This window comes from Lathyrus oleraceus, chromosome 1 (assembly GCF_024323335.1).
Source record: "Lathyrus oleraceus cultivar Zhongwan6 chromosome 1, CAAS_Psat_ZW6_1.0, whole genome shotgun sequence".
NCBI classification, from domain to species: domain Eukaryota; kingdom Viridiplantae; phylum Streptophyta; class Magnoliopsida; order Fabales; family Fabaceae; genus Lathyrus; species Lathyrus oleraceus.
This window is the reverse complement of record NC_066579.1, coordinates 429,858,283-429,865,929: the sequence shown is the minus strand read 5'-3', so window position 1 is coordinate 429,865,929 and position 7,647 is coordinate 429,858,283.

Genomic DNA, 7,647 nt, shown 5'->3' with positions numbered 1-7,647 from the left:
ATATTTATTAGTTGTACTATTTTCTTAGCCCCTAAGTTTGTTAGAGGGTATTTTAGTATTTTATCCTATTCTAGTAACCCTAGTTTTAGCTTATAAATAGGGTGACAATCATTGTAACTTTTATCATGTTTTGTAGCCGTCATTCTCTTAATAGAATATTCCGTTCATCGTTTATTCTACCTTTGCACCAACAATTGGTATCTAGAGCTCCGGTTCAGATTCATTAGGGAAACACGGGAAACACGAGTGAACGTGAGGTCTTGTGTGTTTGATTTTGATTCTTAGATTCGTGTTCAATCTTGAACAAAATCTGATCAGAACTTTAATTCTGTGGGTTGGGAAACACTGTGAGAAATCTGAGTGTACTGTGCAAGGTAGAAAGATGAACGGAAACGGCAACATGAACACCAAACTTCCAGTATTTGACGGTAAAAACTGGAATTGTTGGATGATCCAAATGCGTGTACTGTTCGGTGCTCAAGATGTTCTAGATCTTGTCACTGATGGTTATGTTCCGGTAGCAGCAGATGCGATGGTGAACAGAAAAACGCGCAGAAGGAAGTAAGGAAGAAGGATCAGAAAGCATTGTTCTTCATTCATCAATGTGTTGATGTAAATGTGTTTGAGAAGATTGCAGATTCAACGACGACAAAGGCCGCGTGGGACACACTGGTTAGATGTTATGGTGGTGACGCATCAGTGAAGAAGGTGAAGCTTCAGTCCTTGAGAAAGCAATATGAGAATCTCAACATGAAGAATAATGGGAAAGTTTCTGAATACATCAGTGAAGAAGGTGAATTTACGTATGGGTTTCGAGCTTGAGCAGGTTGGTAACGGGTTACTACCTATTGGTACCCGATTACCTACATGGAAAAATGCCTAAAAATGGTGTTTTGAGAGGAAGTGACTTATGGTAACTGATTAATATATGTTGGTAACCGATTACCTAACTAGAAAAATACTCATAAATGAGGTTTTGAGAGGCAGTGGCTTCTGGTAATCGATTATTACTTGTTGGTAAACGATTACCTAACTGGAAAAATGCCCCAAAATGAGCCAGTAGCTTCTGGTAACTATTTACCATTTTTTTAACTAATTGCCTAACCTAAAACACCATAAATTGAGTTTTGGAATTTCGTTTCAAGCGAGATCAAATGCGTTAGGAAACTAATGCATTACCCTCTGTTTCATTTATCATATAAAAGGGAATTAATAAATAAAGAACTATTATGTGATTATGTTTGGTGATAAATTAAAAAATAGAGTGAAGAATATTATTGACCTTAGGTTATTATATGAGGAAAGTAGTGGTGAAATCTTGAATACATAAATGTATTGCGGGTGTCGCCCAACGAAAAACACCTGAGCGCAATGCACACTTGAAGATACAACAGAGTTGCCGCTGAACTTTATTATTCCCGACGGAAAGGGAAAATATCGATAAAACTCAAGGGGAATAGAAAAGGGGTAAGGAAGTCAGTTATGTAAAGAGAATCTATTAGCACTCCTCACATCCAGTGTACTCAACGGGAACCATTTTGTTTGTTCTTTGCGCGTATGAGTGTTATTATATAAAGATGCTTGCGAAATGATAATAGGGAAATAATAAGTTTATAATTAGTGTGCTCGCCAAGGATTCGAATCCTCGTGCCTAAGTATTTTTATATTGTAATGAGAAAATCAAAGCTTTGTAGTTCATGGTAGAAAATACGGATTTGTTGGTTGATTTTAGGGAACAATTATAATCGTATCCTAGAAGTGTGTAGACGTTAGCTGATTTGATCCTTGTTTAGATGCCCCAAGCTTTTAGTCTGACTACTAAGGAACAGGTTATAACAGTTTTTTTAAGAAAAGAATTCAATTGTTTTGAAAAGGTTTGTGTGATAAAATAAAAAGAAAGATTTGATTGAATTGAATACAAAAGAACTTGATTTGAATTGCAAAAGTGTTGTTTGAATTGTAAAAGAAATTGTGGAAAGTGTTGTGTTGGATATGGTGAAAGTATAATTTGAACCAAAATTATGTTTTTGAAGCCATGGATGGGTGTATCTGAATCAAAGAATGTAGCGTTAACCAATAGATGGTGTGGCCAATGCAAGGTTGTAGGATTTGGCCTAGATCCAAGGATCAAGACCTACATGAAGAGGGTTTCTAGAGCATGAGGCTTCACAGGGAAATGCATGAAGCTTTTCAGAGCATGAGGCTCCACAGGGTAATGCATGATGGTTGCCATAGCATGAGGCTCCACAAGGAAATACATGAAAGTTGTTAGAGCATGAGGCTCCACAAGGAAATGCATGAAGGTTGCCAGGGCATGAAGCTCCTCAGAACAATGTGTCATACGGTGAACTGACTTGGGGTATTTTGCTTTTTATCGCAATGTCGCGGATAGCAAGAGTCGCCACCGACTTTTCTTTTATCCAATAAGGAAAGGTGGAAAAGAACAGGAAAGACCTCAATAGATTTTGGGTTCGGGAGGTACATTATACAAAGGGAAGGTATTAGCACCCTTTGTATCCATGGTTATCCATGGGCTCTTAATTGCTGGATCACTTATATTTTTGTCTGAAAAGTGTTGGTGAATTGTTTAAAAATGTTTCGAAAAGAGAGTTTAACTTTGTAATGATTCTCGTATGAATGTATACAAAGTATTTATCTCGTTTGATTTTGAAAAAACAGTTTAGAAAGATATAACTTGGTAATGATTCTAGTATGAATGTATACCAAGTGGTGATTTTCTAGGACTTGCAAAGTGTGAGGGGTGAAAAATGTTTTAGGTTATGATCCAGTAATTGAGAGTTATACCTTCCTAAGGTCGTTATGGGCATTTCCTATCCTTATGAGGGTAAAACTGTCCTTACTATTGAGAAGTAAGTAGTTTTATCCTTTGGATGTAAAAGGGTCATTGTAGGGTCATCGATAGGTCATTGAAGGCAACAGTTGTAAGGATACCTTAGCATTCGAAGGGACGATCATCATTTAACCGTAAGCTACACCGAAGGGTCATCGAGGGACAAAATCATATATTCGAAGGCAACATCCGAGGGACTATGATTTATTTTAAAGGGACATGATGATTTAATCGAAGGGTCTTTGCTAAGGGTATCCCCACATTCGCGGGACATGACCGTAATACCGTAATATCGTAAGGCAATAAAGAGAGGTCCAAGATCACATATTTAGAGGCCGTATTTTACAATCGATTAGGTAATTAGGATGAATCTCCACATTAAAATTAATACATTAAAATTAATACATTAAAATTAATACATTAAAATTAATTAGGTAATTTAGGGTGAAACTCCACAAGGGTATCCCACAAATAAAGTGGAAGACCTAGACAACAATCTTTTCCTGGGAAAGGTGAACCTTTACAAAATTCAGCAAACGGGTTAGAGTACCAAGTCAGGATGCAATCAAGGATTGCACCGCAAAAGAAACCAGAACAGCAGTAGGGTCAGATAAACAATGCATGGCTATGATAAAAACATGACAGGTTAGCAAAGGACAGAACAGAAAAATCAGCGACTGTCCCGGTCGCCGCTGCCTCGCCTAGCGAGGGCTTAGCGAATACTCGCTGCATGCTCGCTTAGCGATGTGCTAGCGAGCGGCTGCGGATTCTGGTTTTGATAACAGCATAATGTCAGCAAGCTTCACACCTTATAGCATCCATTACAGAGATTATGTGGTTAGACGTTCAGGTGTTCATGCATACTTAAATTCATATGTAAAACTTAAGATAGTTTCATAAATTCAATCATGATACCATATGCAAATTAAGAACATAAGGTAGTAATAGCAATGCCAACCTGTTTGTAATCGAATTGTAACCTTGAGTTGGCCGATCGGATCGAATTGAGCGGAAGTGACCTTGCTGCCGCCGGCTTTTCCTTCAGGGTTTCCTTTAGGGTTTTCCGTCTGTGAGCGCTAGGGTTTGCTTGCTAGGGTTCTCCTTTCGTCCTTTTTCGTTCTCCTTTTCATTACTGAAGTGCTGGTATTTATAATGCTCTTTTTTTGTGACCTAATGGGCTCAGAGTGAAGCCCAGAATTTTCTGTTATCTGTCAGCTTCGCTAGGCGAGCGTGTAGCGAACAGGCCAGTTTGGGCCATTTTCTGGATTGGGCCATTCGTGAGCTGGGCCTTTGTTCCTTTAAGATCAGTGCCTTGAAAAATGAGTTTGAGTGCCTTAAAAAATGTCTTGAAATATTAATGGGCAAATTTTGGGGTATGACAGCTGCCCCTGTTCAATATTCTTGAACCGAGAGAGTCAGAATGGTATGTACGCCATTCATGGTCTGGAGGTGGAAGATTATTGAACACTTAGAACGCCCCAAAAATTTGCACTTGTCAATTAGTTAGTCTTGATGGAGATGGGCTTAAAGATGCCATCTAGGAAGTTTGATGATGAGAGCTTCAGAGTGCGTCGTACGTTAGAAGATATCTGAAGTCATGGGTGTCACTGGGTCATACGCCAGACCGTATAGTGAGTCATTCATTAGGCCGTCGACTTCACTGGGGAGTTAGAATGGGTCATACGCCGCTGGGGATAAAGGATCAGAATGGATCGTACGCTAGATCGTATCTGAGTTGCGGAACGAGCTGTCCGTTAGGCTGTATCGTTACTGGGGGTGAAGGATCAGAATGGATCGTATGCTAGATCGTATCTGAGTTGTAGACTGAGCCGTCCGTTAGGCTGTACCTGATGATGTAGTCATACGCCAGACTACACTTCAGAATGTACCGTACGCTAGGTAGCATTTGAGGGGATGAACCTCCAAGCGGGTCGTAAGCTAGACCGTCTCTGAGTAGCAGAACGAGCCGTCCGTTAGGCTGCATCTGATAATAAAGGGGTAGTCATACGCCAGACTACACTTCAGAAGGTACCGTACGCTAGGTAGCACCCGAAGCCTTGAAGGTCCAAATGGGTCGTATGCTGGACCGTATTGGAGTTGTTGAAGGTCGGAATGGATCGTACGTTAGATCGCATCTGAGTTGAAGGAGTCATATGTTGAGATGAATCAGGATGGACCGTATGCTAGGCAGTACCTGAGAAATGAAGGTCCAACTGGGTCGTACATTAGACCGTGTTGGAGTAGTTGAAGATCAGATTGGATCGTCCGTTAGATCGTATCTGAGTGGAAGGAGTTATATGTTGGGCTGAATCAGAATGAACCGTACGTTAGACTGTATCTGATCGTATTTGTAGATGCTGTATTTGCAATGAATATCTGGGGTGGGCTTAAAGATGCCACCATTAGGAGGATATCAGAGTGCTTATCAGAATGAATGTATTTGAATCTTGAATGTAATCGATAAAGATGTCCGTCTGAATGGATCTTCATTTTGACTGTATCAGAGGAATAATTAACCTGAAAAATAAAGTTAGCTTCATGCCATGTCATGATGCATGAGATGTTTTATGCTTTCGAAAATAACTACGAACGATGTATGCATGCGTATGCTGTGAAATAATGTAATGAATGAATTATGCATCTGAAAAGTTCTTCCAGAGGACTCTACTGGGGAAAACAAATCTCAATCTTCTGGTTGGGAGATACTGGTATCGATGACCCTTTCTTAGCCGGGATGCTTGATTTCTGTCTGATGGTAGAAATGTTCAACAAAAGCCTGGCTGGGGGTGGAAGAGATGACCCATTTGTCTAGTAATGCCACTCTCTTCTGGGAATGACTGGCTTTGCTGGGGAATAGGATTAGCAACGGATTCATTGGAAAGCATGATTAGACCTTCTCCTCGATCCTGAAGCCTAGTAGTAATCGCTATTTCTATTTTATGCACACATTTTTGGTAAACATCGATCATATCCAAATGCATATATTAATTCGAATTAAATCAATGGACGTTTATGCAAACAAAACAGAGAAAGTAAAACAAGAGCATTTTTTTTGAAACTAAAATTATATTGATTTCGAAAGAGGGCCTATAAACAGGCAATTTGTGTACAAGGAGACAAAAATCCTAGTAAGAGGAAATTGTCAAGAAAACAAAGAGAAAGCTATGCCGAAAATGTCCTATTGACTTTAATTCCACTACTGCCATTATGTCTTCAAGCCTCTCATCTCCTGCTGTCGGATAGAAGTGATTAGCTTGTTCAGTCCTTTGAACTTGGATGAAGCTGTCTGAGAACGGGACATAGTCATATGCTTTGATCCCTAATTTTTGCCTGGACCGCCTTTTCAGGTTTTCAATCCACCAGGATACCCCTTTTTGCCCAAGCCGCCTTTTCAGGTTTTCGACTTGCCGGGTGTACATTTTTTTATGTCTATCCCTAAATTTTGCCCGAACCCTTTTGGTTCGCCGGGATGCCCTTACTTTTGCCTAGATACGTCGACCTAGCGGGTCTCTTTTATGCGTAGTATTTTTTGACTATGTCTGCGTTCACGGGATGCGGGAAGTCTTCGTCGTCCATTGTAGCTAGTATCATGGCTCCACCAGAGAATATCTTCTTAACTACAAACGGCCCTTCGTACGTGGGAATCCATTTGCCTCTGGGATCACCTTGTGGTAGAGTGATGCGCTTTACCACCAAGTCGCCAATTTGATACACCTGTCTCTTGACTCTTTTGTTAAATGCCTGGGTCATGCGTTTCTGATATATCTGTCCATGACAAACAGCCGCAAGTCTCTTCTCATCAATCAAGTTTATCTGATCGAGTCGAGTCTGAATCCATTCATCTTCATCTAAGCCCGCCTCTTTCATGATTCTTAGAGAGGGAATCTGAACTTCCACTGGTAAAACGGCTTCCATTCTGTAGACTAAAGAGAAAGGAGTTGCTCCTGTCGAAGTGCGTACTGAAGTGCGATAACCGTGAAGAGCAAACGGTAACATCTCATGCCAGTCTTTGTACGTCACCGTCATCTTTTGTATGATCTTCTTGATATTCTTATTAGTAGCTTCTACAACGCCATTCATCTTTGGTCGGTACGGAGAAGAGTTATGGTGTTTTACGTTGAACTGCGTGCAGAGTTCAGTAATCATCTTGTTGTTCAAATTAGTACCATTGTCGGTGATAATCCTTTCAGGGATACCATACCGACAAATAAGACTATTCTTGATGAACCGTGCCACCACATTCTTGGTGACAGAAGCAAATGAGGCGGCCTCTACCCACTTTGTAAAGTAATCAATAGCGACAAGGATGAAGCGATGTCCATTAGAAGCAGTAGGTTTAATCTCCCCAATCATATCAATGCCCCACATTGCAAAGGGCCAAGGTGCGGTCAACACGTTCAATGGAGCAGGAGGTGCATGTACTTTATCCGCATATATCTGGCACTTGTGACAGGTTCTGGAGTGATGGTGGCAATCAGCTTCCATGGTAGACCAATAATACCCTGATCTCAGAATCTTCTTGGCCATCGTATGTCCACTAGAATGAGTCCCAAAAATACCGTCGTGCATATCTCCCATAATCTTTTCTGCTTCCTTTTTATCCACACAGCGAAGCAAAGTCGAATCGTGGTTACGTTTGTATAATACTCCATTACTCAGAAAGAACTTAGCGGAGAACTTCCTCAGGAATTTTTTGTCATTGATGGATGCCCCTTCAGGGTATTCCTGAGCTTCTAAATATCTTTTTACTTCGTGGAACCAAGGTTTTTCCCGTACTCCCTCAGTGTTAAGTTCAT